The sequence below is a fragment of the Cupressus sempervirens genome, chromosome 6 (genome assembly GCF_028749045.1).
Source record: "Cupressus sempervirens isolate cs-2001-9-10 chromosome 6, ASM2874904v1, whole genome shotgun sequence".
Classification (NCBI taxonomy): domain Eukaryota; kingdom Viridiplantae; phylum Streptophyta; class Pinopsida; order Cupressales; family Cupressaceae; genus Cupressus; species Cupressus sempervirens.
Window position 1 is genome coordinate 461,409,730 of NC_143123.1, and position 15,456 is coordinate 461,425,185.

Consider the following 15,456-nt stretch of genomic DNA (forward strand, 5'->3'; position numbering starts at 1 on the left):
CCATACAGAAAGGAAACAAACAGGCACACCATACACATGAAAGTTATTGGTTAAGTATCCATAAGAAAACACTTATGATAATAAATCATCTAACTAATCATCATCAATAACTGAAATCACTGAATAATCATCATGCAAACATGAAATATAAAGTACCAAGTAATCTCATCATAAATCAACTGAATCTGAAATAATATCTGATATATCTCAAAATAATGTCACCAATCATCAATATAAAATTGACCTAAAAGAGTTTGGCAATGATAAAAAAAATGCAACCTAGGGGCAAGCACTATATCCACTCCCCCTAGAATTAGGCTTACTCCTGGAAGCCTGCATGAATGATAATACTGAAGAACTCACTATGTAGGTCTCATTGAACCCTTTCCCCCTACAGGAGGATATGATTCCACTGAGTACACTACCACACACTTAGAGAAATATGATTCTAGTTTAATAGTAAACCAAAAACCTCATTGATCTAACATCCATTCTTTTAACAACTACTGAAATAGATTCCCTAAACACTCTAAACAAGAGCAACATAATGCTCGCAAAGATAATCAAAGGCATACTACCTTAATACATAGATAAAATAAAGATGTTTTGAAAATAGAATAAGTTCTAATTTTTAGTTTTGCCCATGTTTAGGTTCCAGTATAACTTCAGTTTTGAAACCTAAGTGCAGAAATATGAAAAATATGCAAGTAACAGTTTAAGTCATGTTTTAACTCACCTAGTTTCAAGTTTTAGTTTGAAAGAGATACACATGATAGTTCAAAGTTTTTTTTTTTTCTCAACTAGTTAATAACTAGTGGCATTCCAATATACCTAGATCTCCCAATGTTGAAACTCGGGCTCTGATACCAGATGTAACGTGCCGCCAAAGGATCTAAAAGAATTAACCTAAAATTTTACTAAGTTTGCCAAACAATTTTTTTTTTTAAACATGAAAGATAAACCATTCATATCAAACACATAATAGTAGAAACAATAACATACAATCAACTAAAAGCATACATAAGCATACATAACAGGTTACATTCCTGAAGGATCCCAAAACATTGAGTCACATTTGATCTAATTAATACTAAGTCTAACCACTACCACATCCACATGAAAGAATAAATAGAAAGTCCAAAATCCATAATATACATTTGTTCGAAATGCCTCATGGAAATTAAAATCGAAATACTCAATCATCCACTATACATGACACAAGGTACAAAAGGCTTAAAAGAATATACATGTGTAAAAATAAAGATACATCATCCTATTTTGATCCATGATGCAAGTGCAATAAAGTAAATGAAACCAAATTCCATACATGATACATCATCATAAAAGATATAAACATCCATCATAAAAGATAAGCATATATCATAAAACATAATTAACTAAGTGCACGGTTCCTCCCAACCGTAAATAGCATCATTAGACCATCATGGGTCCTAGCCATCCCTCTATGCGTAACATCCCAAGTCATCGAAGAGATCATCGATATTATCATAGGAGGAACGCCACTCCTAAAACATACTACAACATATGCAAAAAGAAATCTAACATGCTACAACATATGCATAAAGAAATCTAACATGCAAGAATAAGCATAAGATGATCCTACAAAGAAGATAACATCATCTCTCACATGCTATTCATCAATATAAAGAAACATACTAGTAAATAAAATCCATGATAAGATCCAAGAATAAAATAAAGATAAATACCAACCAAGAATGCTCCAACCATAGTGTCTATAGATGGATCTCAAATGGTAAGAGTGAAAAAGCACTACCACCCGACCGCATGGGACCTAAATGGCCCACTCCCACCGTGTTGAGGAGATAGTCTCAAGTCCCAAACAAGATATCAACCACATAGCACAAACACTTTCTAAGTCCATGAATCCTAAAAGTTTACTAACTCAAAGGTTTCAATTACAAACGGACATCTAATCCCAAAGGCACACAAAGACATTTATGAAACCTACTATGTAAGTGAGAAAGTGTCATCGCACAGATCATGCTAGAGTTACCCTGGTGGTCTCTCAATAGACCCCGACCCCCTAGTGATCCCTATGCAGCCACTAGTACCCTCTCATACTGACGAGGCATACTACAGAATGAAAGGTCACAACCAAGCATTTTGTCTACTCCCATCCTAGTCTGTACTAGCACTCGAGGCATGGGCAAGAACATACAATTATCTTATTAGGTTCATTTAATCCCCATTTAGTGTAAATGTTTTCACTTATTAAATAACTTACAATGAGTTACCCTGGCAGCCACTTCTTGACACTACAAGTAGATAACCTACCCTAAGATCATGGAATCATAAATCAAAAAATCACCACAGTCCTATACAAGTGACTGGAAAAATACCAAAAGATAATCCATAATAAAAGCATCAAATCTCCATGAGCAGCTAAAAAGCATCCATTGATAATCATGACCACAACAGTTCTCTATTGGCAACTAAAGGTATCATTGATAATCACAATATCCATTGGTTCTCAACAAGCAACCAAAAAGTATCTCAAAGTAATACTAATTGAAGACTCCAAAATGGTTGAGTTAAAACATGTCACAACATGACATCATTAAGACAAAAAAAAACACTTCAGTCCCATCAAAGTGACTAGAAAGTAACCCAAGGATAACTGATTGATGACTCAAAAATGGTTAACTGTCTCAAATACATACACCTTAGCTTCACACAAGAAGACTAGAAAGAAATAACAATCAGTAAATACAAACATCGCATAGAGCATGCCATCACATTACCATGGTTGGGTTTAGAAAGATCCAGATCAAATAACATCAACATGCCATCACATTCACATAACTCCCAAGCTTCTAGTAGACGTCCTAACTGGTCAACACTCTAGGACCACCCAAACCCCAAACATGGATAGCATAAAGAACAAGATACAAACACATATTTTAGTTTGCTTTCGCAATCACATGGTTAAGCCAAATATTAGGTTTCAGTTTTCATTTCCAAGTACATTTCAAGCATTGAAGATTCTACATTTAATTTCCATGTGAACATAGAATTATCCCTCCATTGTTTTTAAAAAAAATTCTAAAATAATCATAAGATAATTATATACTTGTATAAATCATTGCACTAGCACCAATTGACTTTTAGATAAAATCACTCATGCTATTCAAAACATTAGAATAATACTTATCAACTTTCAAATAATTAGTTTACAATTTCCTTTAAACACTTCAAGGACAATAATTTATTTAAAATAATCCTCATTGATTTTAAGTAAAATTAATCTCATTAATATTTAAATTATTTAATTCCACTTATTAATATCTCTTTTCTTTTAATTTTCCCTCATTAAAAAAAATCCATTTACATAATTTGACTAATAATTAATTACACTTCTTCCACTATTAACCGGTCTTAACTAAATTTAATTTAATTATATTAGTTAATAAATCATATAAAACTAATGCATAAAAATAAGATTTTATTTTAATTCGAACCCAAACCTGCTACAGTGGTAGAACAAAAAGCTTATGCGACAGGAAGTCTAGTGGTGATAGGAAGATAGCATATAGAACTATAAATCCAAAATTGCATTGCGACAAGAACTCTAGTGGCGACAGGAAGACAACATACAGAACTATAGATCAAAAATTGCATTACGACAGGAAGTCTAGTGGCGACAGGAAGATGGCATACAAAACTATAAATCCAGAATTGCATTACGACAAGAAGTCTAATGGCAACAGGTATATAGCATACAGAACTATAAATCTAGAATTGCATTGTGACAAGAAGTCTAGTGGTGATAGTAAGATGGCATATAGAAGTATAAACTGAGAATTACATTGCGATAGGAAGTCTAGTGACAATAGAAAAATATCATACAGAACTATAAATCTAGAATTACATTGTGATAGGATTTCTAGTGGCGACAGAAAAATAGCATACAGAACTATAAATCTAGAATTACATTGTGATAGGAAGTCTAGTGGCGATAGGAAAATAGCATACAAAACTATAAATCCAGAATTGCATTGTGATAGGAAGTCTAGTGGCAACAGGAAGATAGCATACAAAACTATAAATCCAGAATTGCATTGCGATAGAAAAAGAAAGAGTGCAAATGGAATATGCAAAAATCACGATTGCACCTGGATACTGATGCTAATTTGCTATGCCTCAGAAGTCCATAGAAAAGTCCCTTCCTTCTCCAACATTTTCCATTCCTCCAAGAATTAAACCAACCAAAATCCCCAAGTGACTAGAAGTGCTTGTGGAAGCATATGAGCATGTAGAAGCATATGAGCTTCTCGAATGCATTTAAGCTTCTCCAAACAAATGAGGAGCACCTCTATATAAAGGCCTCTACGATGCATCTAGAATGTGTCTAGAAAGAATTAGGAGATAAGCATGACAACTAAGCACCTAACTTCCAAAATAAGAAGATAAACATGATGAGGTGTCTAGAATGTTGTAGACACCATGTGCTCAAATAATGTGCTAGCTCCTAAGTGTAGACAACATGTGAATAATTAGAGTACAAACTCTTGTGTTGTCTACATGAAAACTCTCGAGAGTTCGCATACTCCTATGTGAATAAATATTAAAATTAAATTATTTAATATTCACTTTCTTCTTTTCAAATTAATTTATTAATTCTTAAATATCATGCACTCACTTTAATAAATCCACTTGTTATATATATATATATAATCACATGCACACATCATGCAATCTAGATTCTTTTAATAATTCTAATATCCTTTCCACTTTTTAAATTTATTTTCAAAACTTAATTGATAAATATTTATTAACTTAAATAATAATATTATTTAGCATTTATTTAAAAATGTACTCTAAATATATTAGTATTAAATTAAATAAATATTATCACATTCCAAATCTAAACTTATGACTTTTATCTTCAAATTTAATTATTTAATTAAATTAATTTCCCAATTAATTAAATAAAATTAAATATCATATTAATTTTTCATTAAATTAAACCATTAATTAAATCTTTTAATTAGGCTTAATTAATAGAAAATACACTAAAGATTAAAATTAAAATACAAAAACCCATCATAGCAAAATACATACAAAATCAAACCAAAATGGTTAATATCATGAATTACGTCATCCAACATATTCGAAGGGTACTCGACTCAGATACTTGTCCTAATTTTCAATTAGGACAAATGGCTTAAAGGGTTTGGATTTGGACTTGATAATTTGTCTCCCCTCTCTTACCATTGAGATAATGCAATAGGGTATGCTCATCCTAGCAATTCAGGGAAGTCGATACCCGGTACTTGCAACCTGCATAAAATTCATGCATGTACAAGCACAATATATACTAAGCTAAACAGGAAATGGCAGGAAGTGGTGCATCGTGTAGATCCTGACTAGTAGGTGACTACGACTCCCTTCCTTAACCACATCAAAAATGCCATACAAAAAGGAAACAAACATGCACACCATACACATGCAAGTATGGAGTAAGTATCCATAAGAAAACACTTATGATAATAAATCATCTAACTCATCATCATCAATAACTGAAATCACTGAATAATCATCATGCAAACATGAAATATAAAGTACCAAGTAATCTCATCATAAATCAACTGAATCTGAAACAATATCTGATATATCTCAAAATAATGTCACCAATCATCAATATACAATTGACCTAAAAGAGTTTGGCAATGATCACAAAAATGCAACCTAGGGGTAGGCAATACAATACGTTTCCATTATCACACCTTCATGTGTATCTTGCATTTATGCAATGAGGAAGGAATTGTATCTTGATTTTGATTTATTAAATGGATCAAATATTGTAAATTTCATATAGATTAATAAGAGAATCTCATTCCATGAATAAATATGCATGGTTTCATTATGTAACATATCCCTTGTATTTTCATGATTGATTTTTTTTTATAAAAAGAATGGAAAACATATTGGTTTAATGTTTAAAATTGCTTCCACCTTCATTTCTTGTAATATGTTTCCAAACATGGGAGAAAGAAAAGTAAATTAATTGCATGCTCTTAGAATTTCATTAAGTTTTTAAATCCAAGTATGGATAGATCTCCCTAAGTTCATGAGTATAAACCAATATTCTAATGGACATATTATTCAATAGTTGCACCTAAATTTTACAATGTAAACTTAATATTAGAAACTATAGATAATAATCCAATTTAAAATGCATACAACCATCCTATAATAACTCCTTAACTTGTTAGGAAATTATAAATTCCCATGATATTTAATTCTTCATCAGTAAACACAAAAAATTGGGAAGGAAAGAAAAATATATGTTGACAAAAAACCCAAAATATGCACCTATGGGATGCTGGAAAATGCATGGGACTAATGAAAATTCTTCCCACAAAAATGCAGAGAACATTACCATAAGATGCTCTCCAATATTTTTTAAATGTAAAATCCATTTTGTTTGAAATAATAAAATAAGACTATATCATCATAAGGGCTCTTTTAAAGTAACTATGTAATACACCACCATCACTTTTACAAGTGGAAGGGGAGACTTTAGCAAAGAAAAGTGCAATTAAAAAAAAATGAAAGAGAGAGGGGATGGGACAACACATGGTCCCCAACCCCCACCTCTTATCCTTCTCCACCCAAAATTGGTGCAGGTCAAAGGAGAGTTAATGCATTTTTCGCATGGCCAAGAATATGTTGGATATCTCTTGTATTTGAGTTGGTTTCAACTTGCTTAGGCCCCACCTACCCCCTTTACACATCATCTCCCTTGCTAGGTGTGTAGGGGGGTTGTTCCATCATGGGTGTACTGCTCCAAGCACCCAAGTGGCTTGCAACATGGATAAACGCACCCCCTTGTGATGTCATTGGAAGTTGATGGGACTAGGGTGTTAGGTGGAGTTAGGGGTGTTTAGAATAGGTTTAAGAATGTAAGTCAAAGTTAGTGGGTAGTAAACATGAATTAGGAGTTAGTAATTTGGAATTAGCATAAAGGTGTTTATAAATTAGAATATTTAAATAGTTATTAAGTGGGCATTGTTTGTTTGTAATTATAGTAACTTTATAATACTTAGTAATTAGTAGGTATGAAAGGATAGCTTAAGGGATTGATAATTTAAATAATTGAATGATTAGATGGTAATATTAAAAATTGGATTTCATGTTGTAATTAGAATTTTTAACATGAAATAAAGTTTAATAAAGAGATATTGGTTATTAGTCTTTAGGTGAAGTGTTAGAGTTAAATAGTGATAAGGGTTGTAAAGTAGCTTATGTTTTCTGTGTGTGTGTGTGTGTGTGCGCGCATGTGCATACGTACATGCGCACACATGCATGTGTGTGCACGTGTGCACGTGTGTGTGGGTGCGTGCATGCGCACACATGCACACACGTAATATGAAATCATTTTTAAAATTATATTATTCTTATAGATTTATCTGATTATAATTTAAATGTATATTACAGTTTTGGTTAGAGGGTATTATTGGGTTAGTGAGTGCTCCGGTAATGATCGAAGATGTTATAGGTTAGAGATAGTTGTTTAGGATTAGGTTCAAAGATAAATTATATGGTGTAAATGATTTAATACAAAATATTTAATTTTTTAATTAGTTCTAATAGGTTTTGTTGATAATCGAGATCAAATATTAATAGGCCATTAGTATGAACCTTTAGTGCAGATTGTTTTCTTTAGGGGATTGACCTAGTAGTTTTACAAAAAATATATATGTCATCAAATTGAACCTAATGTAATCATGATTATTTTATTATCATATGATATGTTATTTAATATAGTTGAGTATGCTTGATTAAACTATTGATGAGGGGCTATGCCTAGTTATGTTATTCAACCATAGCTCACCTCTCTTAACCTAATCAATGTTTAAACTCTAACCCAAAAAAGTCTAATAAACTTATCTAAATGACCTTGAGACTTGAACTCCTCTTTTCTTGTCATCACCTCCCCATAACTTTAATGTTAACAGGTGTTTAAACCTAGTTATTACTTTTTAAAAATAAATAAATTGTTGGTGTGTTTTTGCCATGATTTTGGACATGACATTTTGGTATCAGAGCCTAGGTTCGTAACACTTGGGCAATAATGGGTCCATGTCAAGTATAGAAGTTTAAATGTTACTATATGAAGTAGGGATTTCTCATTGAAGAATTTAAATAAGCTAATGTATTCTTTCTAAACTGTGACACTGATGAGTAAACCTAAGTAAACCTTCAAATTGGTATTAACGATTGTAAATGGTCAACCATAATAGATAACCCAGTCTTAATGACTTGAAACAAATGATTAAATCCAAGAATGTTGTATTTGTATTAAAGTATATTATGATTGCATAAAGTATTCAAAATTATATTGAACACTATCACCTTGGGGAAAACTAAGTTATGAACCCTAAAACATCTTTCAATCATGTGACTAGAAATGTGTAAATAACCTAGTAATATGAGAGAAAGTGTTTAGCATCATATATAGTAGAAGTTTGATTATGCTTGACCATGTCACTCGTGAAAGTATTGTAGTTCATATCAAGTATGGAAGTGATAAAGTGGACTAGCATTGATTTAGACATTACAAAATAAATAAAGGAAACCAATGATCTTTGTAATTTAATTTTGTCCCTTGCAATTAAAATATTGTATAGATAAAATAAATGGTGAGTGAATAGGAATGTAATACTTTAAAAGTGTACAATGTTATCAAGCTTTTGGGATACCTCTGACCTATTACAGGTTAAAATGTATTGCTTAGGTAATCTTTGGAAAGCAACCAAGAGCTCAATTTAAATATGCAAGTAACCTTTGGGAAGCTCAAAAGATATGAGAATAATTGAAGAAGATAATTCAAGAAGTGAATTAGTTAGGAACACACAAAGAATAGGAGTATCTTATTCTACTATGAGGGATAGAACCCTAATCGGGTAATAAATTTATCTAAATATGATGCTAAGAATGTAACTAAATGGTGAGAAGTATGTAACACATAGCATTGAACTGGTAAGATAGAAAATTCAAACTTCTAAGTTAGGGCTATGTGCATATGTTTATGTTAGCAGGCTTATTGTACAAGCCTGAGTGATACTAAATTATAACTATCAAATGTATACTCTTAGACCTTAGTATTAAAATTCTTGGATCAATTATAACCCTATAATATAGAGAAAGTAAGGTCACGGTGAGATTATTAATTAACTAATATGAAATAAAGGTTTAAGCTTTAGAGTTAAGCGATAGGAGGATTACAAGCCATGAGGCATGATAGGGAAAGTGATGATGACCTATTCCTTTGTGTGGAGATATATATGTATATAGGATCATACCAAATTTGGTGAATTTGATAGCACAACTCCAACTTGTATATTATGGTGAATTTGACCTAAGAAAGATTGTAGGTAGATGCCCCAGCATGTAATTATAGTGAATTGAGGATAAGGGATTTGGTATTATAACTACAACTCAAAGTAAAACTCTCCTATAAGTAATCTCCTCACATGTGTAACAAAAATAAGATAGGAGGACACTCAATTTGGTTATTGTCACATTCACACTATTGGGTGGGTTCTAGTCTAGACACACCCCTTAGTACAGTAAACCCTAACCATTGGGCAATGCCAATGAAGATAACTACATTGTTAGTACATGGGATCAATCACAATTTCAGCAATATGGTCTTTAGACAACCATCTAATTTCAATGCAAGGTCCATGAAATGTATTTGGAAGACCTAAGATTCCTCCTTTCCCTTAGTGACTCTAGTATGGCCGCATTATGTTAGCAATGTAAATGTTTTAATAAATTGGATTTATTTCCTTATTTGTCTAATTTCAATTTTTTTATTTTAATATTATTTCTTTCTTGCCAACATGTTGTGTTGGGTTGCTTAGCCAAATTTATTATTGATGGGTCTATTTTTCCTCTAGGACATCCCTTTATTTCTTCATTAAAATTTTACTATTGTGGCTACTCTTAATTTCTTTTGTTTTATACTTTTACATTGAGTATTTCATCCTTAATTTTGAATTTAAAGTTTGAGGAACCTTCTTGTGAATTGTGTTGGAAAGGTGAAATATGATAGGCCTACCAAAGGGATTCCTAAAAATCAAGTGGAGGTATAGCATTAGAGTATGGGGTTCTTAGTGAAGGTATTCATGCCCCACCCTCTCCTAGAACTTCAATAATAGTACTAGTGAATATCTATTTACTATTATGAGTAATAGATTGCACCCCAACATAAAACTAGTTAAGGTTATGAGTTAACCTAATGGATGTTTAGATACAAAAGGTGCATGTTTAGTGATGGCCCTATCAAGGAAGTGGTACACAATGGAAACTATAGAGTAAAAGTGATTAACCTTTGATAAAGATCTAGGTTTTATTTTAAGGAAACCCTATTTGAGGGAGTCTCATACAATGGTTACCCTGATGAATGAGTATATGGAAATTCATAACACCTTATGGTAATATAATGAGAGACTCTATAAGAATATTCATACAATTTTAGAATGTTATATATGTGACCTGTATGTTTTAAGAAGTGTTTGACCCTAGGAAGCATACCCATGTTCAAGTTATGGGTTGAATTTCACTTTTAGTAAGGATAATTAGGTAAATATATTATCATCTTTGAGTGTAGATGTACATTTTAAATCATTCTTTTTGTATCGGAGTGAATTTTAGAATAAGTCTAGACAAGGTCTAGCATGGGATGAATGCCTTAGTTTTTGTGACTTCCAGGAGGAAGTTGAAGGCAAGTGCCATAGGATGTAAGACCCCTCCTCATATGTACTTATTTAAATATGAATTTCTCTGTTAAATCCTTTGTAGGAGATTTGAATGGATACATGAGCACAACAAGGCAATGGTATGGGAAAATGTTATTGTTCTTGCTAGAAACTATGTAGAGGACATTATGATAATTATGGATGTCTTATGTATAATGATTTGATAATTGTTGAAATAATATAACTTAATGCTAACCCTCTTATGAATCATTAGAAATTTGAAGGAAAATATTATCAACTCAGTAAAATTTCCCTTAAGTATCTTAATTTTAAATATTAAAAGTACATTACGATGTGTTAAGGTTGTTAGGGTATTATGTCCAAGAGGTTATACTTCTATATTGGGATGAGTTATTTGGTTGCTCAAAATTATGGTTTAAATCATAAACATTGCATGTGTTCTCTAGGATACATCCACATAGCTAGGTGATAGAAGTTATGGAATTAGATTATTATGATGATGTATATGAATTAAGGTGGTATGATTTAGGTGTTCTAATTGAAATTGATATCAGTTGATATGTTCATGTTTTGATACCTGATGATTCGAGACTTGCTATATTGTTTAATTGTTTAAACATTGATTTATATTAATGATGTCATGTGGTGTTTTACCTTATGATGATGATGTTATTAATGGTACCTTGATGATTATTTTGCATTCAAATAGTTCAGTTTGATAATATTAAATTGATCAAAATTACATTTAGAATAGTTGATGAATTATGTTTAAAAAGTTGAAGATTGAAATTGATGGACTACATCACAATGTTTGAATTATATAAGTGTTTTATGTGCATATTATTTAGAAATTATAAGCTTATTAAAATGAAATTTTAGAATATTTAGTCAATTGATTATGCAATTTTACTGGAGAAAAAATAACCAACCCTATGCACAAACTATAAAACTAGGGTTGAATCCAATGAAGAGATTTGAACCTCCTTGTTAAGTGATTTAATTTGTGATCATAATCTATATGTATGAATTAGGTAATTTCTTTATGTAATTAGTGACATATAAAATATTGTGTAATGTTATTTTGCAATGTCACTTGACTCTTGCCATGCGTATGTGTAAATGAAATGTCTATTAAGGTTGTAAATGTAATGCATGACCTAACTAACTTAGTAGTAGCCTAATTAAATCCCCCATGATTAGAGATACTTGTATAGTCTCACCGATTAGGTTATTTGGATTCAACTTTTTGTAGTCACTTATATGTTAGGATTAACATTAGACATAAATAATAGTTACATGCAAATATAACCAATATCAAAAAATAATAGATCGTACATAAGAGAACACAAGACACTAAGATTTAATATGGTTCACCCAATACCCTAGGCTATGTCTACCAATAGTAAGTCTAATATTATTATTATCCAATGATTACAACTTGATTACAATCTGTAATCCCTTACAGCTCAATACCGCTACAAGAACCAATTCTTGCATCACACATTATGAAAATCCCTAACACTAAGCCTTTTTATATAAGATTTTTTCTACTTACAAAATTAGGGCTATAATAATAGAAATATAGTAGCCAACTCCTTTTACACTATAAGGTCATTATTGTCTTCAGGGGTGCTACCCAAAAAACCCCCATAGGAGCATTGCCCCTTGACCCCACCCTATACTATGATAGGGAGCACACCTAGGGCACTGCCCCAAGATGCCGTAGGGGCACTACCCCTTGACCCCATCTTGGGAGTGCTACCCTAAAACCCTCATAGAAATAATATGGGGAGAAAATGACACCAAATAAACCTCCGAGTCTAATTAGGCTCCAAATCACAACAATCTCCTACTTGGAGACTAATCGGGCTCCACAACAATAACCTCCCACTTGGAGACTAATCCTAGCACTGCTAAACATGTAGCTCCCACTATAATATTAAACCACCCTGGACTCTACTATTCTTTTATTTTGTTCAGTCTAGAAGACCAACCAAAGCTAAAGAGGAGTATAGCTTCTCCCTTGTTACTACCTTGGTAAACATATCTACTAGATTATCATATGTATGTATCTTCTCCATCTTTAATTGTCCATCATACAAAACTAATTGAATGAAATGGTATAGTAACTACATGTGTTTTGTCTTTGAATGCAGAGTTGAATTCTTTACAAGATGAATGGCACTCTGATTATCTATAAATAAATAATTATCCCTCTATGGGTGTCCCAATTATTTCATGAAGAACTAAAGCCATATCATCTCCTTGGCTACATCTATAGCAACAACATACTCTACCTCTGTAGTGGATAAATCATTAACCTTGTATAACCTAGAAACCCAACTCACTATTGCCCCCCAATAGTAAATACATAACCTATAGTACTCTTCCTAGTATTAATACCCCCTTCCAAATTTGAGTCAACATATCCTTGTAAATCAATAGTAGAGCCCCCAAAGTGTAAAAACTTACAAGATGTTCCTCTCAAATATATGAGAATCCATTTAATTGTATTTCAATGCTCAATTCTTGGATGACTCATATACCTGCTAACAACACCCACTGCATGTGCAATATTTGGTCTAATACATACCATAGCATACATCAAGCTTCCTAAAACTAAAGCATAAGGTACCTTAGACATCTTATCCTCCTCTTCTTGTGTCTTGGGACATGTTCGTGTTTTGAAACAACATAGGTTTCACATTACCCTAATGAGAATAAGGTACATCTAGGGGCAGCTAACTCCCATCTTCAACATACTATTTCAGACACTGGGCTAACTATACGGCTAGACCCTTCTTCTACTTCAAGCTCTACAAAACCTAGGTGGGTGGACCTTAGATCCAATTAATATGGTACTAGTGCTAAACATATTCCTGAATCTAACAAAATAGATAAAAACCCTTAATCTCCTATACTTATGCAATAACAAAGATGTGCAATAGCAAATTGTAGCTCTATGAAATTCACAAGCTAAGTGAAGGCATCCTTTTTAGCTCTTCAACATGAAAGGGAGAGACGTTTGATTAATGATGTTGATTTCAGCAAAAACTCCAAATATGCAACAATAAGAACAAATGACCCTATAGCTGATTAGTGCCTTATCTATTGGGTAATTTCATGAATCAAATACATACATCTGTGATATCAAGGACATATTTCATACACCAAAATATCATATCTATCTAATCACTTTGTGAATCAAAGATCGATGTTCATAAAGACCTCATTCTTATGAAGTATTCTTCTCAAAATAACCAATAATCCTTGCAAACACATCAAGCATTTACTTGGCCCTTTATTCCAACAACAAAACATATATGACATACAACCTTAAAGGGATGCAAATGGGTCTTAGTTCTTTGTTCCTTGACTACAAATTATAGAAATAATAGATGAGAATTAGAATGAAACTAAAGAAATTCTTGCTCATTTGTATTCATTTCTTTGAAACAATACATTCAAATGCATGAAATCAAAACATAAAAACACCTAATAGATCTGAACTTTCTCTATTATCTTCACTACTGCTGTCACATAAGAGAATATATGTTGAAGAATAATGCTGGAATCCCAGTTTTGGATCCAACAAAGTGGTCTCATACTGAAAATTACCAACCCCTACAATGGATGAAAGAAAGAAAGATATAGAAGAGAATGAATTCTCAAATGTGATTAAAAGAAACCTCTTTCATCTTTCTACACATTTGATCTAATTTGGTTTTCATCATTGCTTTGTAACAACCTAAAATATCTCTTCCTCAATGATAAAAAAGCATTCTATTTCTAAAATATTTGATATGCATCATGATATGTTGGTAAAAATTTGGGTTTCAACTAATTTTAAGGTGGCCAAATTTGACCCCAACTGTATTTTTACCACCTTTTATGCACATTTAGCTCATTACCCTACTAGAAATCAAAAATAAACTTTGATACTTGAATGTAGTTGCAAGTTGAGAATTTAGGAGAAAACCTTGAATAACTTGGACAAATGGCTTCTTGTACAAATTTTTTTTATTCCAATCAGAAAGTTCATCTTCTCCCTATTCTAGTGATATATAATATGTCTATGTTTGCTTACCAGGAACCCCCTAAATCTCAATTTGAAAAAAGTACCCCCATGCTATGGCTCTGGTTTGCAACTTCACTTTTTCAAAAATTTAAAATATTCTAAAGTTCATACTTTAGAAAATAACCCTTTTTTTATTTAAAAAATTCTAAACATGAGATTTTTTGAAAAAAGATTAAAAAATGACATTTTCAAATATTTTATTTTTCCCTTCTAGCTTCCATTTTGGGTCAAACTCCCTTTGAACAGGCTACCACATGGCAGCACTTGATTGTCCCGCCCATTGTCCAGTCAGCACCCTACCTGCACTTGCCATGTCATTTCCACATGGCACATTATTATTGGTCCAAGGTCACTCTTGCCACATCACCATAGATGGGGCCCACTACCACATGGTAGCTTGGAGCTTCCCCATTATCTTCCTTGCAACTCCATAATGCAAGAATGTGCTAGCCGTCATATCTTGCCAGGTGGAAAAATTTGACAGCTCCATCTTGGGCTCTTGTTGATCTCCATGTGTCACTTCATGATTTGACTATGCTGCCACATCATCACCCAATCACTGCCACTTCAACAGGTTGACAAGATCCCCACATCAACTCCGACCCA